Genomic DNA, 23,510 nt, shown 5'->3' on the forward strand with positions numbered 1-23,510 from the left:
GGAAGGTGATCTATAAGCTAAACTGAGAGCATATTTTCTGTAAATTCACATTATCTTTCTCAGTCATGTGAGAATGAAGTCTGACATTCTCAGTAAAACATGAACATCCAACAAGGGCAGAGACTGTCAGTTGATTCCTTTGTGTTCTACTGCAGCTTCCCAGAGTGTTCTAAAGAACAACTAGAGCGCTAACAGTCCTACTTATGACAAATGTATTGCACACCTGAAGCCATCTTGATTGGAATAAAGTGGTAACTCTTAAAACATTTAATTTAAAAAGGAACGCAATTAGGGGGTTCATTTTGCCATAGAAAGTATGATTAGTGCTGCAGAAAGAAAAATTAGGGCACATTTTGACTTCTCAAATCCTCTTCTATTTCATTAAAAAATTCTGACATGCAGACTGAAACATGCACTTTGAATACCAGCAGCAGAATTCCCTGGTGAGCAGTAGCTTTACTACAGTGATCTAATGAGCAACTAGAGTGCTAACATGCAGAATTTATGGCAAATGTGTGACACATCTGAATGCCTTCTTGATGGAACCAAAGTTAAAAACTGAAAGTATTTCCTACTGAGGAGACTGCAGTAAATGAGGAAATTAAGAAACGTCATAACAAATAAGTCTCCCAAGATGGCCACCAGAGACAAAAGAGCCCTAATGTAGCCCAAATATCACCCAGCTGTAGCCCAAGTATAGCCCAATGACAGAATTGTGCAAAACACTTATTTTTTGTGTTTTTGCAGTTTTATATAGTGCAGACTTGTCAGGTATTGGAGTGCTTTACATGAGCATTGGTTACATCACACAAGATCAAATTAATTTTGGTTGTAGACACGGGGAGATTAAGTGATTTGACCAGAATCACAGAATGTTGAGCTGAAGCAGAAACTCCAACCTGGTTCCCCAGTTGCAAAGTCTGCAGCTCTGGAAGTAACACCACATCCTCTCCCCTAAGTGCAACATTTAATCAAGTGGTCAACTGGATAAAAAAACATAAAGATAACAAATAATTTAAAAGTGCTTTGTCGCTATTTGAAAGCTTAGAAAATATGTCCTCATTTTAGTTTTTTAGAGCACTAACCATAATTTTGATGCAAATAAGACCCTCTCATATATGTAATTTCTAAAGGAAATGCTCTAGGTATTACAGTTTTGATTACATCAAGATGACGTCAGGCGTTTCACACTTTTGTAATATATATAGAATGTTAGCAATATAGTTGTTCATTAGGATACTGTTGAGAGGCAGAGGCCAGGGGCACGGACTCTGAAAATTGAAGGCAGGTAGGAGGGTGCAGAGGCAACAATTTGACCACAGTGGGTAGGCAGGAAGGGCAGTGGCAGCACAACAGACTATGGAGGGCAGTGGAAAGGGGGGCAGGGGCAACAAACCAACAATACAGGACTGGCAAGAGAGGCTGTGGCAATATAATAGACCATTGTGGGCAGACGGAAGAGGCAGTGGTAGTACAACCATACATGCCAACAGACCCGATTCAGCCAGGAAACGTCCAATGTTTTTAAGCTCAAATGGGCTTTATTTGATCTGTCTCCTGTCTACAATCTCCTCTTTTTCAATGTAACTCAAAGGGGAAAATCAATACCCCAGTTTTTTTTCAAAATCTCCCTCTTACCAAATTCAAAATGTTCGCAAGTATGGTACATTGGATCATGGAAGGCAGGAGGAATTGGGGTAGGGACATGGACTCGGATAACAGAGGACAGGAGGGACATGGAGAGGTGCACCAAACTGACCCGACAGGGCAGGAGTCAGGGTTTGCAGCAGCACAATACACCACCCAGGGCATGAGGGACGGGAGTGCAGCACAACAATCCATAGAAAGCAATAGGGAGGGGAAAGGACCATGCACATGGACAACAGAGAACAGAGGGGAAAGAGGCAATGGTAGCTAGCTGACCATAATGGACAGACAGGAGAGAAAGCTGCAGCATAAAAGACCATAAAGGGCAGGAGGGACGGATCAGGGGCATTACAATGGAACAGACATGCCAGGAGGGAGGGAATAGGGGTCTGCACATGGAAACAGAGGGCTGGGGGCAAGGGGGCAGGGCAGGAGCAGCAAGATGACCATGGAGGTCAGGCAGGATGGGCACTAGAAACAAGGCTCACCATGGAGAGCAACAGTGAGACTACGATGGCATACACACTCCATGGAGGGAAGGTGGGAGGGGGTCAGGGGCAGCTAGCTGACCACACAGGGAAGGTGGGAGGGGCCGTGGTAGCACAGAAGACCATGCATGGCAAGCGGGAGGGTTAGTGGCAGCACAATAGCTATGATGGGCAAGAAGGAGGGTGCAGGGGCATGCACAAAGGACCATGGAGGATAGAAGGGAGGGTCAGGACCTGGGCACAGACATGAGAGTTCAGGGGAAGGGGTCTCACAACAGACAGCGCGGGGGAAGCAGGAGGAGCAGTTGCAGCACAGCAGACCAGGGAGGGCAGAAGGGTGTGGCAGTAAAATGGACCATGCAGGACAGAAGGAAGGGGAGAGGGGCATGGCATGTGGATAGGCAGGGTGGAGGTGGCAGGGACAGGTTACAGTCATCTGACAATGCTAGGCAGGTGGGAGGGGAGTGGCAGCTCAACAGAACACTAAGAGTAGATAAGAGTGGCAGGTCCATGGAACATGGTGCGCAAAAAGGATGGAACAGGGGCATGCACAAAGACATCGGAGGGCAGGGAGAAGGGGAATAGGGGCAGCAACCTAAGCACAGAGGCTAAGCAGGAGGTCAATGATGGACATAGAATTGGGCAATGGAGGGCAGGAGGAGTGGACTGGTACATCATGCTTAATGGAGGGCAGTGGCAGCACATCAGACCATGCATGGCGTGAGGGAGGAGGCTAGTCCATGGATTCAGACAACTGAGGATAGGGAGGAGGTGGATGGGGCAGCAAGCTTACTGTTCAGAGAAGGTGGGTATTAGGAACATTGTTGTTTTTAAAATGTGTGTCTGTGCAAACTACTTAAAATATGAACAAGTATGCAGCATAATCTCACTTTTATTCAGGAAGAAGAGGATGTTTGTGACTGTGACTCCAGGCTCATTTGGCAGAAACACCCCCTGACCGTCCACCCCCCATCGCAAAATGTAATGCCCGAGAAAAGGGTAGGTGAACGCAGTGGTATATAGAACATAGTCCTGAGAGCACGATTGAAAATGAAAACTAGATATAGTGTATGGTATAAACTATGCACCAAAAAGTGTGCTATAAGATGAACCGGGGCGTGAAATATAATATGCAATACATTGTGTTCAATGACAGATTAGTTGGAGAGCACAAGATAGCACAGGTACTAGCGCGTGCTATGCGATATGCGCCTTGGAGTGTAATATGCACAGGGCAGTGTTGTATAACCTAACTAGTCTCTAAAGTTGTAATATAAAATATGTGCTGGGGAGTGTAACGTTGCATATGCACTGTGACAAAGATATGGATCCCAGATTGTAATATGTATGGCATAGCGCTGTGCGTTATAACATAGGCATCGAGGGAGGCACGTTAGATGGGGCAATATAACCCGTGCGAAGGCAAGTGTGGCATGACATATTCACGGGGCGGTGTTACAGTGCACATGGGCTAGAGAGTGTCATAGCATACGCACTAGCTGGTGGAATACAACTCAGAGGTGTGTGGCACTCGGCGGGCACTGGTGGGTGTAACACAGCATTGGGCTCAGCCAGGAGTGCGCTGTGACTCTCAAGTGAGGTTTGTCTCCTTTCCAGAGAGTAAAATTAAAAGTATTACACATCCAGCGGTGGATGTGTGTTTTATTAACCGTGAGGGGGGTTTCTTGCATAGTTTTGGTCACATTTTTGTCGAATCCCCTTTGAATGGCTTGGTGTGCGTGTGTATTAAATGTGCCCGTCAATAGCTACCCATGTTTGTATAAATAAAAAACAAGGGTGTCTACTTGGAGAGTACCCACCGGCGTGGGCGCCGGGATTAGGCACGGTAGGGCGTCAGACACGTCAGAGCTTCACTAGCCGTATAAATACATTCCACGCGGATTCAGTGTATGCATAGTCGCCTTTTAATGAATATCACGCAAATCGTCATGGTGATAGGTACATACGGTTTGTCCAGCATTTCCTAGGTGTTTCTCTAAGTATATTAAAAAAAAAAATAATAAAAAACAAAGGCCGGCCCCGGGGGACGGGGTCCCCGGGGCCATAAGTGGCCTGAGGAGGGGGGCAACGCAGCCTCCCTCCTAAAGATTTTTTTTTTAAAAAGGCCATGCCCCGGGGGTTGGGGTCCCTGGGGCCGATTAAGGCCTTGGGAGGGTGGCCACGCGGCCCCTTCCAAATATTTTTTTTTCAAAAAAACAATGAGGGGGCAGATCCTTGGGGATGGGGTCCCCAGGGCCAATAAATTAGAAAAAGAAGGGGGGCCACACAGCCCCCCTTCTTAAAAAAATAAAATAAATCAAAGACCGGCATCGCGCCGGAGGCCATGCCCCCTCCTTGCAGCACTCTGCAAACGCGCCCCCTGGCCAGTTGTAAGTTGGGGAATTAATTCTCCTTCAATACTGAGGGTCCCTGAGGGCCAACTAGCCCCACAGGTATCTCCAGTATGCGCCAGGGAGCTGCGTTGCAGACAGGTGTTCTGAGACCACACCCCTTTTTACACCTCTCTGCAACGCAGCTCTGTGGCGCTTACTGGAGATACCTAGTGGGCTAGTTTGACCCTAGGGACCCTTAGGATTCAAGGGGACTTAATCTCTCACCTTAGAACGGCCACTGGACGCGTTTACACAGTCGTGAAGGGAGGGGACGGGGCCTGAGTTGACGTGTGCAAGCATGCCCTGTGGTGCGTTTTAAGTTGGGGAAATAACTCCTCTTCAATCCTGAGGGACCTTGGGGACTAACTAGCCCACCAGGTGCTTTCAGTAAGAGCCACTGAGCTGCGTTGCAGAGAGGTGGTCCAGGCCGTGCCACTTTTTACACCTCTCTGCAACGCAGCTCTGTGGCGCTTACTGGAGGTACCTAGTGGGCTAGTTGGACCCTAGGGACCCTCAGGATTCAAATTAACTTAATCTCCCAACTAAAAATGGCCACAGGGCGTGTTTACACAGTGGTGAAGGGAGAGGACGGGGCCTGAGTTAACGTGTGCAAACACATCCTGTGGCGTGTTTTAAGATGGGGAAATAATTCACCTTCAATCCTGAGGGACCCTGGGGGTCAACTAGCCTAGTCAAAAAGTCCATGCCCCGGGGGTTGGGGTCCCTGGGGCCGATTAAGGCCTTGGGAGGGGGGCCACGCGGCCCCTTCCAAATATTTTTTTTTCAAAAAAAAAATGAGGGGGCAGATCCTTTGGGATGGGGTCCCCAGGGCCAATAAATTAGAAAAAGAAGGGGGGCCACACAGCCCCCCTTCTTAAAAAAATAAAATAAATCAAAGACCGGCATCGCGCCGGAGGCCATGCCCCCTCCTTGCAGCACTCTGCAAACTCGCCCCCTGGCCAGTTGTAAGTTGGGGAATTAATTCTCCTTCAATACTGAGGGTCCCTGAGGGCCAACTAGCCCCACAGGTATCTCCAGTATGCGCCAGGGAGCTGCGTTGCAGACAGGTGTTCTGAGACCACGCCCCTTTTTACACCTCTCTGCAACGCAGCTCTGTGGCGCTTACTGGAGATACCTAGTGGGTTAGTTTGACCCTAGGGACCCTTAGGATTCAAGGGGACTTAATCTCTCACCTTAGAACAGCCACTGGACGCGTTTACACAGTGGTGAAGGGAGGGGACGGGGCCTGAGGTGACGTGTGCAAGCACGCCCTGTGGCGCGTTTTAAGTTGGGGAAATAACTCCCCTTCAATCCTGAGGGACCCTGGGGACTAACTAGCCCACCAGGTGCTTTCAGTAAGAGCCACTGAGCTGCGTTGCAGAGAGGTGGTCCAGGCCGTGCCACTTTTTACACCTCTCTGCAACGCAGCTCTGTGGCGCTTACTGGAGGTACCTAGTGGGCTAGTTGGACCCTAGGGACCCTCAGTATTCAAATTAACTTAATCTCCCAACTAAAAATGGCCACAGGGCGTGTTTACACAGTGGTGAAGGGAGAGGACGGGGCCTGAGTTAACGTGTGCAAACACACCCTGTGGCGTGTTTTAAGATGGGGAAATAATTCACCTTCAATCCTGAGGGACCCTGGGGGTCAACTAGCCCACCAGGTTCTTCCAGTAAGCGCCACTGTGCTGCGTTGCAGAGAGATGGTCTAGGCCGTGCCCCTTTTTACATCTCTCTGCAATGCAGCTCTGTGGCCCTTACTGAAGGTACCTAGTGGTCTATTTGGACCCTAGGGACCCTCAGGATTCAAGGGGACTTATCTCCCAACTTAAAACAGCCACAGGGCGTGTTAACACAGTGGGGAAGGGAGGGGACGGGGTCTGAGGTGATGTGTGCAAACACGCCCTGTGGCGCGTTTTAAGAGGTCGTTTTAATCCCCCTGCCTTATTATATACTAGGGGCTTACAGAGGAGGTCATGCTAATCACAGGGGGACCCCAATGCAAAGTGTTCCCTAGTGTATGTAGGTGTTTTCACTGTATTCTGAGTGTCTTTTAACATAGCACTGGCTCTAGGACCGGTTAGTCAGACTCAGTTACCACAAGTATCTGTCTGAAAAGGTTGAGGGTACAGGATGATTTTGCAACAAGGCTTCTTTCTGCTCTTCTCTTTGTTCTTTCTGCACGTTATCCTTCTTCCTGCACTTTTCTTCATCTTTGAGGACTTCTGTTGCTTCTTTCTACATTTCTTTTTTTTCTTTCTGTGCGTTTTTTCTTCTTAGTTTCTTCACATGTCCTATATCTTTAGGCATAGTTAGAAATTAGCATTTAAAAAACCTTTGAAATTCACTGAAAAAACCATAGGTTTCCGGCACGTTATAGTTAGGAATAAGCATTTAAAATACCTTAGAAATTCACTGAAAACACCATCGGTTTCAGGAACGTTATAGTTTTCTGGACTTTTCACTCGTACAAAACCATTGAAATTCCCCCGTTATAGTTAGTTCAGCTAACTATAACTCGCGCGCCCGCAATGCACCGCTGATGACGTCACATATTACATCACTCATGACATGGTCAGTGACATCACTTATGACATCACTGATGACATCTCAAATGCCGAGGTCCTGACCCTCCCTTCTTCCTCCATGGTCCTTTGTGCATGCCCCTGCACCCTCCTTCTTGCCCATCATAGCCATTGTGCTGCCACTAACCCTCCTGCTTGCCATGCATCAATCAATCAATCAATCAATCAATCAAGAAATTTATAGAGCGCGCTACTCACCCGTGAGGGTCTCAAGGCGCTGTTGGCAGCGGGGGCGGTGCTGCTACTGCTCGAACAGCCAGGTCTTGAGGTGACTCCTGAACGTGATGTGGTCCTGGGTCAGACGTATGTGGGCGGAGAGGGAGTTCTATGTCTTGGCGGCCAGGTAGGAGAACGATCTTCCTCCGTGGTGGTTCTGCGGATCCGTGGGATGGCGGCAAGGGCGAGGGTGGCGGAGCAGAGCTGGCGGGTTGGAGTGTAGTACGTGAGGCTTCTGTTGAGGTATTCGGGTCCGGCGTTGTGGAGTGCTTTGTGTGCATGGGTGAGGAGCCTGAACATGATTCTTTTGTTGACGGGGAGCCAGTGCAGGTCTCTCAGGTTGGCGGTTATGTGGCTGTGTCGGGGGATGTCCAGGATGAGGCGTGCGGATGCATTCTGTATGCGCTGGAGTCTGTTCTGAAGTTTTGCTGTGGTTCCTGCGTATAGGGCGTTTCCGTAGTCCAACCGGCTGGTGACGAGGGCCTGGGTCACCGTACTTCTCGTGAAGCATGCACAGGGTGTTGAAGCATGAGGACGAGATGGCGTTGACTTGTTTGGACATGGTGAGCGAGGAGTCCAAGATGAATCCTAGGTTGCGTGTGTGGTCCATGGGTGTCGGTGGGTAGCCCAGTGAGGTGGGCCACCAGGAGTCGTTCCAGGCAGATTGTGATGTTCCCAGGATGAGGACCTCTGTTTTGTCTGAGTTTAGCTTTAGGCGGCTGTATTTTATCCATTCCGCAACATCTTTCATTCCTTCCTGGAGGTTGATTCTGGCGGTGTCTGGGTCTTTGGTGAGGGAGAGGATCAGCTGGGTGTCGCCGGCGTAGGTGATGATGTTGAGGTTGTGTTTGCGTACGATGTCAGCGAGGGGGCTCATGTAGACATTGAAGAGGGTCGGGCTGAGTGAGGAGCCTTGGGGTGCGCCGCAGATGATTTTGGTTGCCACAGACCGGAAGGGAGGGAGGCGGACTCTCTGGGTTCTGTTGGAGAGAAACGAGGTGATCCATTCCAGGGCCTTTGCTTGGATCCCTGTGTTTTGGAGGCGGGATCTTAGAGTTCGGTGGCAGACGGTATCGAAAGCAGCAGAGAGGTCTAGAAGGATGAGGGTGGCGGTTTCCCCGTTGTCGAGCATGGTCCTGTTGTCGTCGATGGCTGCAATGAGGGCGGTCTCGGTGCTGTGGTTGGCTCGGAAGCCTGGCTGGGAGGGGTCGAGGGAGCCATTTGCCTCGAGGAAGGTGGTCAGCTGTTTGTTGACGGTCTTCTCGATGACCTTCGCTGGGAAGGGAAGAAGGGAGATGGGCCGGAAGTTCTTGAGATCCGTTGGGTCCGCTGTGGGTTTCTTCAGTAGGGCGTTGATCACGGCATGCTTCCAGCTCTCTGAGAAGGTGGCGGACAAGAAGGAGTTGTTCATGACGTTCCGGAGGTGGGGTGTGATGACGGCGTCTGCTTTGTTGAATATGTGGTGAGGGCATGGGTCTGATGGTGAGCCAGAGTGGATGGTGTTAATGACGTGTGTGGTGTCCTCAATGCTGATGGGGGTCCAGGTGCTAAGGGTGTCGGTGGGGGGCGTTGGCTCGGTGGCTGGTAGTGGGGTCTGGGCGTCGAAGCTGTCGTGTATGTCGGCGATCTTGCGGTGGAAGTAGGTGGAGAGGGAGTCACAGAGGTCTTGCAAGGGTGGGATATCGTTGGAGTTGCCACTGGGGTTGGAGAGTTCTTTCACGATGCTGAAGAGCTCCTTGCTGTTGTGCGCGTTGTTGTCTAGACATTCTTTGAAAGTGGTCCTTTTGGTGGTGCGGATCAGTTGGTGGTGTTTGCAGGTGGCGTTCTTGAGAGCTGTGAGGTTCTCTGTTGTTTGGTCGTGGCGCCAGGTCTTCTCGAGGGTTCGGCATGATATCTTTGTGTTCTTGAGGTCGTCGGTGAACCAGGTGGCTTTCTTGTTGCTGGGTTTGCCGGAGGGTTTTTTTAGTGGTGCGAGGGCGTCGGCGCAGTCACTGATCCACTGTGTGAGGTTGCGTGCGGCAGCGTTGGCGTCAGTTGCGTCGTTTGGTGGGTTCTGGCTCAGTGATGTGGTCAGCTGGTCTGTGGTGACTTTGCTCCAGCATCTGCGGGGGATCTGTTGTGGGCGGTGGTGGGATGTGGTCTTCTGGAAGGTGAAGTGGACGCAGCTGTGGTCTGTCCAGTGTAGGCCAGTGGTGTGGCTGAAGGAGACGTTGTTGCTGGCGGAGAAAATGGGGTCCAGCGTGTGACTGGCGAGGTGGGTGGGTGTGGGGGTGGTCACCAGTTGCTTGAGTCCGAGGTTGGCGAGGTCTTGTCGTTGTTGGTCTCCAGGTGGAAGTTCAGGTCGCCCAGGAGATTGTAGTCTGCGGAGGTGAGGGCATGCGCACTGATGAAATCGGCGATGGCTTCGCTGAATTGTGTGCGTGGGGATCACTGACAGAATATCGAGGAGAAGAATATCGACCCACAAAAATATCGAGGAAAAAATATAGAATGCTAAAATATCGAATCCCTATCTACAAACAAGTAAGTACAAAAATATCGATTCCAAAATATCGTTGTAAAAAATATAGTTGGTCAAAATATCGAATTTTTTAAATGTCTTAAAAGTAATGTAAAATTAATGAAATAATAAATATAATTCACTAAAACATACTTACAAATACTTAAATAACTTTACAATTAATAAATAATTAATGTAAGTTAAAAAAATAATAATTTAATACCTATATATTTTAACATAATATTAATAAAAAATATTCTATATTTTTAGCGTAGGATAGCGGGCGGGTCAAATTTACTATTACCACTCCAGTAAGTCCAACAGTAGGGAAAGCATTGGATAGCGGGAATTAAAAATTACTATTCCCACTCCAGAGAGTGCAACAGTAGGTAAAGCGCTGGATAGCGGGAGGGTAAAAATTACTATTCCAACTCCAGAGAGTGCAACAGTAGGGAAAACATTGGATAGCGTAGGGGTAAAAATTACTATTCCCACTCCAAAGAGTGCAACAGTAGGGAAAGCGTTGGATAGCGTAGGGGTAAAAATTACTATTCCCACTCCAGTGAGTGCAACAGTAGGGAAAGCGCTGGATAGCGGGAGGGTAAAAATTACTATTCCCACTCCAGAGAGTGCAACAGTAGGGAAAACATTGGATAGCGTAGGGGTAAAAATTACTATTCCCAATCCACAGAGTACAACAGTAGGGAAAGCGTTGGATAGCGTATGGGTAAAAATTACTATTCCCACTCCAGAGAGTGCAACAGTAGGGAAAGCGTTGGATAGCGGGCGGGTCAAATTTACTATTACCACTCCAGTAAGTCCAACAGTAGGGAAAGTATTGGATAGCGGGATGGTAAAAATTACTATTCCCACTCCAGAGAGTGCAACAGTAGGGAAAGCACTGGATAGCGGGAGGGCAAAAATTACTATTCCCACTCCAGAGAGTGCAACAGTAGGGAAAACATTGGATAGCGTAGGGGTAAACATTACTATTCCCACTCCACAGAGTGCAACAGTAGGGAAAGCGTTGGATAGCGTATGGGTGAAAATTACTATTCCCACTCCAGAGAGTGCAACAGTAGGTAAAGCGTTGGATAGCGGGAGGGTAAAATTTACTATTCCCACTCCAGTGAGTGCAACAGTAGGGAAAGCGTTGGATAGCGTTGGGGTAAAAATTACTATTCCCACTCCAAAGAGTGCAACAGTAGGGAAAGCGTTGGATAGAGTAGGGGTAAAAAATACTATTCCCACTCCAGAGAGTGCAACAGTAGGGAAAGCGTTGGATAGCGAAGGGGTAAAAATTACTATTCCCACTACAAAGAGTGCAACAGTAGGGAAAGCGTTGGATAGCGTAGGGGTCAAAATTACTATTCCCACTCCAAAGAGTGCAACAGTAGGGAAAGCGTTGGATAGAGTAGGGGTAAAAACTACTATTCCCACTCCAGAGAGTGCAACAGTAGAGAAAGCGTTGGATAGCGAAGGGGTAAAAATTACTATTCCCACTACAAAGAGTGCAACAGTAGGGAAAGCGTTGGATACCGTAGGGGTAAAAATTACTATTCCCACTCCAGAGAGTGCAACAGTAGGGAAAGCGTTGGATAGCGGGAGGGCAAAATTTACTATTCCCACTCCAGTGAGTGCAACAGTAGGGAAAGCATTGGATAGCGGGAGGGTAAAATGTACTATTCCCACTCCAGTGAGTGCAACAGTAGGGAAAGCGTTGGATAGCGTAGGGGTAAAAATTACTATTCCCACTCCAGAGAGTGCAACAGTAGGGAAAGCATTGGATAGCATAGCGGTACAAATTACTATTCCCACTCCAAAGAGTGCAACAGTAGGGAAAGCGTTGGATAGCGTAGGGGTAAAAATTACTATTCCCACTCCAGTGAGTGCAATAGTAGGGAAAGCGTTGGATAGCGTAGGGGTGACAATTACTATTCCCACTCCAGTGAGTGCAATAGTAGGAAAAATAATAATTTAATATTTTATTAAAAATTAAAATTATTTACCAATCACACAACCTTTAATAATTAATTATTTATAAATTTTATAAATACCAATAAATATTTTTTTAAATTAATTACCTATTCATAATTATTTAACAACCAATTAATTTTCAATACAAAAAAATAATAAGTACAAATACAAATTAATAATTAATAATAAATTAATTATCAATATACAAAAATAATTTCAGAAATTAATTATTTACAATTAAATTACTTCCCACCATATTCCCCTATAAACCCACAACCCACTACAAATAATAAATTAATACAATTAACATAATTATCAATTAAACAATTAATAGAAATTAATTAACAATTAATACACATTAATTTCCAATTAATAATTAATCAACAACCAATTCATTTTCAAAACCAAAAATTGATAAATAATAAAAAATACCAATTAATAATTAACAGTAAATTAATTATCAATACACAAAAATATTTTCAATAATTACTTAATTATAATTAAATTACTTCCCACCCTATTACCCTATAAACCCACAACCTGCTCCGAATAATAAATTAGTACAATTAACATAATTATCAATTAACCAATTAATACAAATTAATTACCAATTAATAAAAAATAATTACCAATTATTACAAATTAATTACCAATGAATAATTAATTACAATAAATTAGTTATTACCAATTAATAATTACTTAATAACAATTAAATTACTTCCCACCCTATTCCCCTAAAAACCCACAACCCGCTACAGAAGTAAAACGCTAAATTAAATTACAAATAATTAATAATTCCTAAAAATTATTATTTATTGTACTATAATTAAATTACTTCCCACCCTGATCCCCTATAAACCCACAACCCGCTACGGAATTAAATTACAAAAAAATTAAATAACATAAAATTCATTACATTAAAAATATTCAAACATACATTCCAAAATTGATACATACTTTTAACACATATACTAACACTTAAAACACTATAAAAAAAATCGATATTTTTAACAACTATATTATGACTGTCGATATTACTTACTTCGATGTTATGTAAATCGATATTTCTTACCTGATTTTCGATATTCTTCACCACTATATTTGGGCAATTCGATATTCTGTCCATTCTATATTAAAAACTCGATATTCTGTCCAGTCGATATTTTTTTCTCGATATTTTGACTGTTTACTGTGCGTGGTCCCGGGGGTCTGTAGACGAGGGTTCCTCTGAGGGTGGTCTTGGGGTCGGTGTGGATCTGGAAGTGTAGATGTTCGGCGGAGGTTAGGGCGTCCTTGGTGTTGGTCGTGACGCTGATCGAGTTCCTGTGGATGATGGCGATTCCTCCTCCGGTTTGGTTGATGCGGTCCTTCCGGGTGATCTTGTAGCCGTCTGGGATGGCTATGGCGATGTCGGGGGCTGAGGAGGCGTTCATCCAAGTTTCTGTGAGGAAGGCGACGTCCGGTGCAGTTGTGTCGAGGAGGTCCCAGAGTTCGATGGCGTGTTTGTGTACGGAGCAGGTGTTGAGAAGGATGCACTTGAGGTGGTTGTTGTTGCATGGTCCGGGGGGCGGGGTGGCGGTGCGGAGGCAGGTGAAGTTGCACGTTCGGCAGGAGAAGCGTCCGTGGGTGCGCTTCGGGGTGGCTCGGTAGCAGGTGGATGATCGGCCGGTGTTGAGTGCGTGGAGGGTGGCGGTGTCGTAGCTCAGCCAGGTTCTATGGCTCCTGCGGGGGCCAGGGGTTATTGCGCTGGGCGTGGTCCAGGCACAGACAGGCGCAGACGGGCTTGCCTTAGGCACGCCTCTGGTGCGCCAGCGGCGCGCACGCTGCGCGCAGCCGTGCAGCGGCATGCATTAGGGTCGAGAAAGGGAGGAGCTGCTGGGAGGGGGGGAACGGGAGCGAATCGGGGCTCGGGGGGCGGGGGGCGGGGCCGCAGGGGAGGCAGCGGCGGGAAACAGACACGGAGCAGACGCGGGATGGAGGCGAGGGGAATGAGCGGCACAGACAAGGCAATACAGAATAATGGGATACAACAGTGGGTAAAAAAATGGCACAGAGAAGGCAATACAAGTTGGGAAATAAAAACTGTGGGGAAAGCAAAGAAAGATAGAAATCAAGACAGCAAAAAGAAAGACAGAAATTAGGGAGAAGAGGCACAGAGAAACAACAGGTACCACTGAAGGAGATCCACCACTGGGCCACCACGGATCGAACCGGCAGGCAGCAGAGCTCAGGGACACGGCAGGAGCAGGGTGTGCTACTGCGTTGGAGGAGCGACCTGGCCTGAAAACAGGGTCAAGGGCCGCTCCCTCATCGCGCAGTGGCCTGCATTATGAGGGGTCGAGGGAGGGAGGAGCAGCTGGGAGGGGGGAGCGGGAGCGAATCGGGGCTCAGGGGCGGGGCCGCAAGGGAGGCAGCAGCCGGAAACAGACGCGGGGCAGACGCGGGATGGGGGTGAGGGGAATGAGCGGCACAGACAAGGCAATACAGAATAATGGGATACAACAGTGGGTAAAAAAACGGCACAGACAAGGCAATCCAAGTTGGGAAATAAAAACAGTGGGGAAAGCAAAGAAAGAAAGAAATCAAGACAGCAAAAAGAAAGACAGAAATTAGGGAGAAGAGGCACAGAGAAACAACAGGTACCACTGAAGGAGACCCACCACTGGGCCACCAGGAATCAAACCGGCAGGCAGCAGGGCTCAGGGGCATGGCAGGAGCAGGGTGTGCTACCGCTTGGGGGAGCGACCTGGCCTGAAAACAGGGTCAAGGGCATGGTCTTCTGTGATGCCACAGCCCCTCCCACCTTCCCTGTGTGGTCAGCTAGCTACCCCTGACCCGCTCCCACCTTCCCTACATGGTCTGTGTGTACGCCATCATAGTCTCACTGTTGCTCTCCATGGTGTGTCTTGCTTCTAGTGCCCATCCTGCCTGACCTCCATGGTCATCTTGCTGCTCCTGCCCTGCCCCCTTGCTCCCAGCCCTCTGTTTCCATGTGCAGACCCCTATTCCCTCCCTCCTGGCTTGTCTGTTCCATTGTAATGCCCCTGATCCATCCCTTCTGCCCTTTATGCTCTGTTATGCTGCAGCTTTCTCTCCTGTCTGTCCATTATGGTCAGTTAGCTACCATTGCCTCTTTACCCTCTGTTCTCTGTATTCCATGTGCATGATCCTGTCTCCTCCCTATTGCTTTCTATGGATTGTTGTGCTGCACTCCCGTCCCGCATGCCCTGTGTGGTGTATTGTGCTGCTACAAACCCTGATGCCTGCCCTGCAGGGTCAATTTGGTCCACCTCTCCATGTCCCTACTGTCCTCTGTTATCCAAGTCCATGTCCCTACCCCATTCCTCCTGCCCTCCATGATCCAATGTACCATACTTGCGAACATTTTGAACTTGGTAAGAGGGAGATTTTGAAAAAAAAACTGGGGTATTGATATTCCCCTTTGAGTTACATTGAAAAAGAGGAGATTGTAGACAGGATACAGATCAAATAAAGCCCATTTGAGCTTAAAAACATTGGACGTTTCCTGGCTGAATCGGGTCTGTTGGCATGTATGGTTGTACTACCACTGCCTCTTCCTTCTGCCCACAATAGTCTATTATATTGCCACAGCCTCTCTTGCCAGCCCAGTATTGTTGGTTTGTTGCCCCTGCCCCCCTTTCCACTGCCCTCCATAGTATGCTGCCCTCCATAGTACGGCCCTTTCTGCCTGCCCAGTGTGGTCAAATTGTTGCCTCTGCACCCTCCTAGCTGCCTTCAATTTTCAGAGTCCGTGCCCCTGGCCTCTGCCTCTCAACAGTATCCTAATGAACAACTAGATTGCTAACATTCTATATTTATTACAAAAGTGTGGAACGCCTGATATCATCTTGATGTAATCAAAACTGTAATACCTAGAGCATTTCCTTTAGAAATTACATATATGAGAGGGTCTTAGTTGAATCAAAATTATGGTTAGTGCACTAAAAAACTAAAATGAAGACATATTTTCTGAATTTTCAAATAGCGACAAAGCACTTTTAAATTATTTGTTATCTTTATGTTTTTTTATCCAGTTGACCACATGATTAAATGTTGCTCTTAGGGGAGAGGATGTGGTGGTACTTCCAGAGCTTCAGACTTTGCAACTGGGGAACCAGGTTGGAGTTTCTGCTTCAGCTCGACATTCTGTGATTCTGGTCAAATCACTTAATCTCCCCATGTCTACAACCAAAATGAATTTGTTCTTGTGTGATATAACCAATGCTCATGTAAAGCACTCCAATACCTGACAAGTCTGCACTATATAAAACTGCAAAAACACAAAAAATAAGTATTTTGAACACTTCTGTCATTGGGCTATACTTGGGCTACATCTGGGTGATATTTGGGCTACATTTGGGCTCTTTTGTCTCTGGTGGCCATCTTGGGAGATTTATTTGTTATGAAGTTTCCTAATTTCCTCATTTACTGCAGTCTCCTCAGTAGGAAATGCTTTCAGTTTTTTACTTTGATTCCATCAAGAAGGTATTCAGATATATCACACATTTGCCATAAATTCTGAATGTTAGCACTCTAGTTGCTCATTAGATCACTGCAGTAAAGCTGCTGCTCACCACGGAAGTCTGCTGCTGGCATTAAAAGTGCATGTTTCAGTCTGCATGTCAGAATTTTTTAATGAAATAGAAGAGGATTTGGGAAGTCACTAAAAATGTGCCCTAATTTTTCTTTCTTCAGCACTAATCGTAATTTCTATGGCAAAATGAACCCCCTCATTGTGTTCCTTTTTAAATTAAATGTTTTAAGTGTTACCAGTTTATTCCAATCAAGATGGCTTCAGGTGTGCCATACTTTTGTCATAAGTAAGACAGTAAGTAAGCGCTCTAGTTGTTCTTAAGAACACTCTGGGACATTTTGTCATTGGGATATACTTGGGCTACATCTGGGTGATATTTGTGCTACATTTGGGCTCTTTTGTCTCTGGTGGCCATCTTGGGAGACTTATTTGTTATGAAGTTTCCTAATTTCCTCATTTACTGCAGTCTCCTCAGTAGGAAATACTTTCAGTTTACTTTGGTTCCATCAAGAAGGCATTCAGATGTGTCACACATTTGCCATAAATTCTGAATGGTAGCACTCTAGCTCCTCATTAGATCACTGTAGTAAGCCTACTGCTCACCAGGGAAGTCTGCTGCTGGTATTCAAAGTGCATGTTTCAGTCTGCATGTCAGAATTTTTTAATGAAATAGAAGAGGATTTGAGAAGTCAAAATGTGCCCTAATTTTTCATTCTGTAGCACTAATCATAATTTCTATGGTAAAATGAACCCCCTTATTTTGTTCCTTTGCAAATTAAATGTTTTAAGAGTTACCACTTTATTCCAATCAAGATGGCTTCAGGTGTGCCATACGTTTATCATAAGTAGGACTGTTAGCGCTCTAGTTATTCTTTGGAACACTCTGGGAAGCTGCAGTAGAACACAAATGAATCAACTGACAGTCTCTGCCCTTGTTGGATGTACACGTTTTACTGAGAATGTCAGACTTCATTCTCACATGACTGAGAAAGATAATGTGAATTTATAGAAAATATGCTCTCAGTTTAGCTTATAGATCACCTTCCAAACCTCTGTGGGAAAAGCATGAGAAAATATTTTTCTCTCAATCACGATTCATGATATCCCAGCAGAAGGCTTTTTCACATGGTAAAATCAACTTAGAACATACCACAATTCCTAAAATGAGTATGGTACCTTCAACAAATGATTTATAATGTAATAAAGTCTTACAACCTTCTAGTAACTGCAATGCTTTTTAATGCGGTGCTATCATGTATATTGGTCCCAAGATGGCTGCCAACACTTTTTGGATGAAGTGCTGACAGCCAATCAGATCTCACGATGAGATGTGTGGTTAGGCTCCGCCCAGATATATACGTGATTTTACTTTTGATTTTCTCAGGAACTACTGAACGGATTTACACCATTTAAGCAAAAGGTACGACTCTGAACCAAGGTCTACCTTTCTGCCAAATTTGCTGTAATTCCGTTCAGCAGTTCGGGCTGTAGCTGCGGCTAAAGGTCCTAAGGGAAATTGCATGGGGAAAACACGTTTTAGGACCCCCCTTTTTTCTCAGCCCCCGCTACACGAATCATCCCGAGACTTTCAGGATAGGAGCGGACCGGAGCTGGCCAAAGATTTTGAAAATTTTGTGAAGATTCGGGCGCCAAAGTGATTCCAAGTAGAATGTTGCGGATTTCCTATGGAAAATAGATCCTAACTAGGCCTGGGCAAAAATTTCGTTCCGTTCGCGGAAATTGCGATAATTTGACATTTTTGCGTTCCGCGGAGAGCGCGAAAATGTCAAAAATTCCGGTTTCCGCAGCTTGGCGATAATTTGTTTCTTGCTCGCGCTGTAAAATGATACATTCTCGCGCGCGCGCGATCGCCTTACCTGAATCCCTGCGTTCTTTGACAAGTTTTCTTGATCCGGTCGCGTTCTCCATGAGATGTTGTATTGTTTTTAGCCATTTGCGCTGTCTCGCGACAGTTCGCGCCCGCAGTGACGTCATGCGTCGCGCGATCACGTCTTTCTTCTCGCGATCATGCACCGCGAGAACAACTCAAAACAAGATGGCCGCGCCCGCAAGCAGCCACATGGGTAAGTTGGCGACCCGCAACCATGCAGAAAATCGCGCGAACATGCCGGAAAAAAACTTCCGCATCTTCGCGATATTTCTGCTTGTTTGCGATAATTTTAAACATTCTCGCGATAATTTGCGAAGGTTAATTCCGCAAATTCCGCCCACCCCTAATCCTAACTACAGCTACCTACTGGCGACTGCCTGTAGGTAATATATATATATATATATATATATATATATATATATATATATATATATATATATATATATATATATATATATATATATATATATATATATTCACTGAAAAAACCATAGGTTTCAGACATGTTATAGTTAGCGGAAATTATACTGATAAAAAACCAATGAAATTCCCCCGTTATAGTTAGTGCAGGCAACTATAACTCACGCGACCGTAATCCTCTGCTGATGCTAATACTGTATTTAGACACTTATGTGCCCATGTCTTCTTCCATAAATTTTTAGCTATACATATATTACAAATATTTTTTTTTCATAAAGACACATATGTCATCAGCAGAAGATTGCGGTCGCGTGAGTTATAGTTGCCTGCACTAACTATAACGGGGGAATTTCATTGGTTTTTTATCAGTATAATTTCCGCTAACTATAACATGTCTGAAACCTATGGTTTTTTCAGTGAATTTGCAAGGTTTTTTAAATGCTAATTCCTAACTATAACGTGTGTGAAACCTATGGTTTTTTCAGTGAATTTGTACGGTTTTTTAAATGCTAAGTTACTTTACGCCATTCGTGGCGTGCACGCCCACTTAACGCAGTTCGTTCCGTGCACACACAGTGAGCACGCGGTGCGCTTCGCGCACCGTGCGCCCACTTTACGCAGTTAGTGCCGTACACGCAAGGTGGGCACGCAGTGCGCTACGCGCACCGCGTGCCCACGTTACGCACCGTGCGCACATGGAGGACATATTATGCGCTTCCTTGTGATAGGTAATCTGTTAAATTTAATTTGTAAGTGATGACAATAATATGCCATGCACAGAGAGTGTTTTTTTTTTTATTAAAATTTTTAGCGTAAGCGCACCGTACGCGTACGGTAAGCGTAATCGGCGAAATTTTCAAAAAATAAAAATTTACCGTTTTTGGCCTTGGGGGATCTTTGAGGACTCAACTAACATGGCTATGTGCATGGGCGCTGTCTAAACAGCCCCTTTATATGTTTTTTGCCTTTGTTTACAGCCCCCCCCTCAGAGTGCGAGAGAGAAAATGGCGGCCGCCGCTTCCTGGTTTCGACCGATTCAAATGTTTACTTAGATGTAACAGCCAATCAGAATCGCGCTCGCGCACGCCACCGTACGCGTACGGTAAGCTTACGGTAAGCGTACCGTAAGCTGGCTCAGATATATATATTGATTTAAAGGCTATTTTCTCAGAATCTACTGAACAGATTTACACCAAACCTACAAAAGGCACTTCCTTGACCTGAGGACTACCTCTCTGCCAAATTTCTAGTAATTCTGTTCAGCCGTTCGGGCTGTAGCCCTGTCTAAAGGTCCAATGGAAAAATGCATGGGAAAAACGCGTTTTGGGACCCCCCTTTTATCTCAGCCCCCGCTTGACGAATCCCCCCGAGACTTTCAGGGTAGGAGCGGAGCGTAGCGCCCCACCTATTTTGAGAAATTCGCGAGGATTCGTCGACCGGCGCCAAAGTTATTCAAAATAGAATGTTGCGGATTTCCTATGGAAACAGGGTCCTAACTATAACTACCTACTGGCGACCGCCAGTAGGTAATATATATATATATATATATATATATATTGAAGAAAAAGAGTTGCCCCTCGATTGGACCAGCACACACAGAGGGATACACGCTGTTAGAGGCAAAGGCAGCTCTCACAAACCTCCTCAGCTCCTCCACCACTGCCGACGCGTTTCGGGTAAACACCCTTCTTCATAGGCAGCATAACAGCAAATGACGGCCAACAACGGAACAACAGTTCATCCCCTTCATTTATTTCAAATTTAAGATTGAGCACAGGTGAGTACGTGCGTTGCATCATGGGGCTTGTAGTTCCAAAATATACTTCCCCAGTGGGCTGTGTGCCGTCAACTGCCTTATTCAAACGTTCTCCCCAAGGAAACAGTAGTTCGTGAAATCACCCTTGCAATTCATTCCAGCACCCGCTGCTCCGTGTAAGCGGCTACATTGTACCGCAACGGACCCGCTTGGATCACGCGGCAGTGCTAGTCCGTGGCCGGGCAGGCCACCAATATTGAAGAAAAAGAGTTGCCCCTCGATTGGACCAGCACACACAGAGGGATACACGCTGTTAGAGGCAAAGGCAGCTCTCACAAACACCTCCTCAGCTCCTCCACCACTGCCGACGCGTTTCGGGTAAACACCCTTCTTCATAGGCAGCATAACAGCAAATGACGGCCAACAACGGAACAACAGTTCATCCCCTTCATTTATTTCAAATTTAAGATTGAGCACAGGTGAGTACGTGCGTTGCATCATGGGGCTTGTAGTTCCAAAATATACTTCCCAAGTGGGCTGTGTGCCGTCAACTGCCTTATTCAAACGTTCTCCCCAAGGAAACAGTAGTTCGTGAAATCACCCTTGCAATTCATTTCAGCACCCGCTGCTTCGTGTAAGCGGCTACATTGTACCGCAACGGACCCGCTTGGATCACGCGGCAGTGCTAGTCCGTGGCCGGGCAGGCCACCAATATTGAAGAAAAAGAGTTGCCCCTCGATTGGACCAGCACACACAGAGGGATACACGCTGTTAGAGGCAAAGGCAGCTCTCACAAACACCTCCTCAGCTCCTCCACCACTGCCGACGCGTTTCGGGTAAACACCCTTCTTCATAGGCAGCATAACAGCAAATGACGGCCAACAACGGAACAACAGTTTATCCCCTTCATTTATTTCAAATTTAAGATTGAGCACAGGTGAGTTCGTGCGTTGCATCATGGGGCTTGTAGTTCCAAAATATACTTCCCAAGTGGGCTGTGTGCCGTCAACTGCCTTATTCAAACGTTCTCCCCAAGGAAACAGTAGTTCGTGAAATCACCCTTGCAATTCATTTCAGCACCAGCTGCTTCGTGTAAGCGGCTACATTGTACCGCAACGAACCCGCTTGGATCACGCGGCAGTGCTAGTCCGTGGCCGGGCAGGCCACCAATATTGAAGAAAAAGAGTTGCCCCTCGATTGGACCAGCACACACAGAGGGATACATGCTGTTAGAGGCAAAGGCAGCTCTCACAAACACCTCCTCAGCTCCTCCACCACTGCCGACGCGTTTCGGGTAAACACCCTTCTTCATAGGCAGCATAACAGCAAATGACGGCCAACAACGGAACAACAGTTCATCCCCTTCATTTATTTCAAATTTAAGATTGAGCACAGGTGAGTACGTGCGTTGCATCATGGGGCTTGTAGTTCCAAAATATACTTCCCAAGTGGGCTGTGTGCCGTCAACTGCCTTATTCAAACGTTCTCCCCAAGGAAACAGTAGTTCGTGAAATCACCCTTGCAATTCATTCCAGCACCCGCTGCTCCGTGTAAGCGGCTACATTGTACCGCAACGTTGCGGTACAATGTAGCCGCTTATACGGAGCAGCGGGTGCTGGAATGAATTGCAAGGGTGACTTCACGAACTACTGTTTACTTGCACGTACTCACTTGTGCTCAATCTTAAATTTTAAATAAATGAAGGGGATGAACTGTTGTTCCGTTGTTGGCCGTCATTTGCTGTTATGCTGCCCATGAAGAAGGGTGTTTACCCGAAACGCGTCGGCAGTGGTGGAGGAGCTGAGGAGGTGTTTGTGAGAGCTGCCTTTGCCTCTAACAGCGTGTATCCCTCTGTGTGTGCTGGTCCAATCGAGGGGCAACTCTTTTTCTTCAATATTGGTGGCCTGCCCGGCCACGGACTAGCACTGCCGCGTGATCCAAGTGGGTCCGTTGCGGTACAATGTAGCCGCTTATACGGAGCAGCGGGTGCTGGAATGAATTGCAAGGGTGATTTCACGAACTACTGTTTCCTTGGGGAGAACGTTTGAATAAGGCAGTTGACGGCACACAGCCCACTTGGGAAGTATATTTTGGAACTACAAGCCCCATGATGCAACGCACGTACTCACCTGTGCTCAATCTTAAATTTGAAATAAATGAAGGGGATGAACTGTTGTTCCGTTGTTGGCCGTCATTTGCTGTTATGCTGCCCATGAAGAAGGGTGTTTACCCGAAACGCGTCGGCAGTGGTGGAGGAGCTGAGGAGGTGTTTGTGAGAGCTGCCTTTGCCTCTAACAGCGTGTATCCCTCTGTGTGTGCTGGTCCAATCGAGGGGCAACTCTTTTTCTTCAATATTGGTGGCCTGCCCGGCCACGGACTAGCACTGCCGCGTGATTCAAGCGGGTCCGTTGCGGTACAATGTAGCCGCTTATACGGAGCAGTGGGTGCTGGAATGAATTGCAAGGGTGATTTCACAAACTACTGTTTCCTTGGGGAGAACGTTTGAATAAGGCAGTTGACGGCACACAGCCCACTTGGGAAGTATATTTTGGAACTACAAGCCCCATGATGCAACGCACGTACTCACCTGTGCTCAATCTTAAATTTGAAATAAATGAAGGGGATGAACTGTTGTTCCGTTGTTGGCCGTCATTTGCTGTTATGCTGCCCATGAAGAAGGGTGTTTACCCGAAACGCGTCGGCAGTGGTGGAGGAGCTGAGGAGGTGTTTGTGAGAGCTGCCTTTGCCTCTAACAGCGTGTATCCCTCTGTGTGTGCTGGTCCAATCGAGGGGAAACTCTTTTTCTTCAATATTGGTGGCCTGCCCGGCCACGGACTAGCACTGCTGCGTGATCCAAGCGGGTCCGTTGCGGTACAATGTAGCCGCTTATACGGAGCAGCGGGTGCTGGAATGAATTGCAAGGGTGATTTCACGAACTACTGTTTCCTTGGGGAGAACGTTTGAATAAGGCAGTTGACGGCACACAGCCCACTTGGGAAGTATATTTTGGAACTACAAGCCCCATGATGCAATGCACGTACTCACCTGTGCTCAATCTTAAATTTGAAATAAATGAAGGGGAT

This window comes from Triturus cristatus, chromosome 12, assembly GCF_964204655.1.
Source record: "Triturus cristatus chromosome 12, aTriCri1.1, whole genome shotgun sequence".
NCBI classification, from domain to species: domain Eukaryota; kingdom Metazoa; phylum Chordata; class Amphibia; order Caudata; family Salamandridae; genus Triturus; species Triturus cristatus.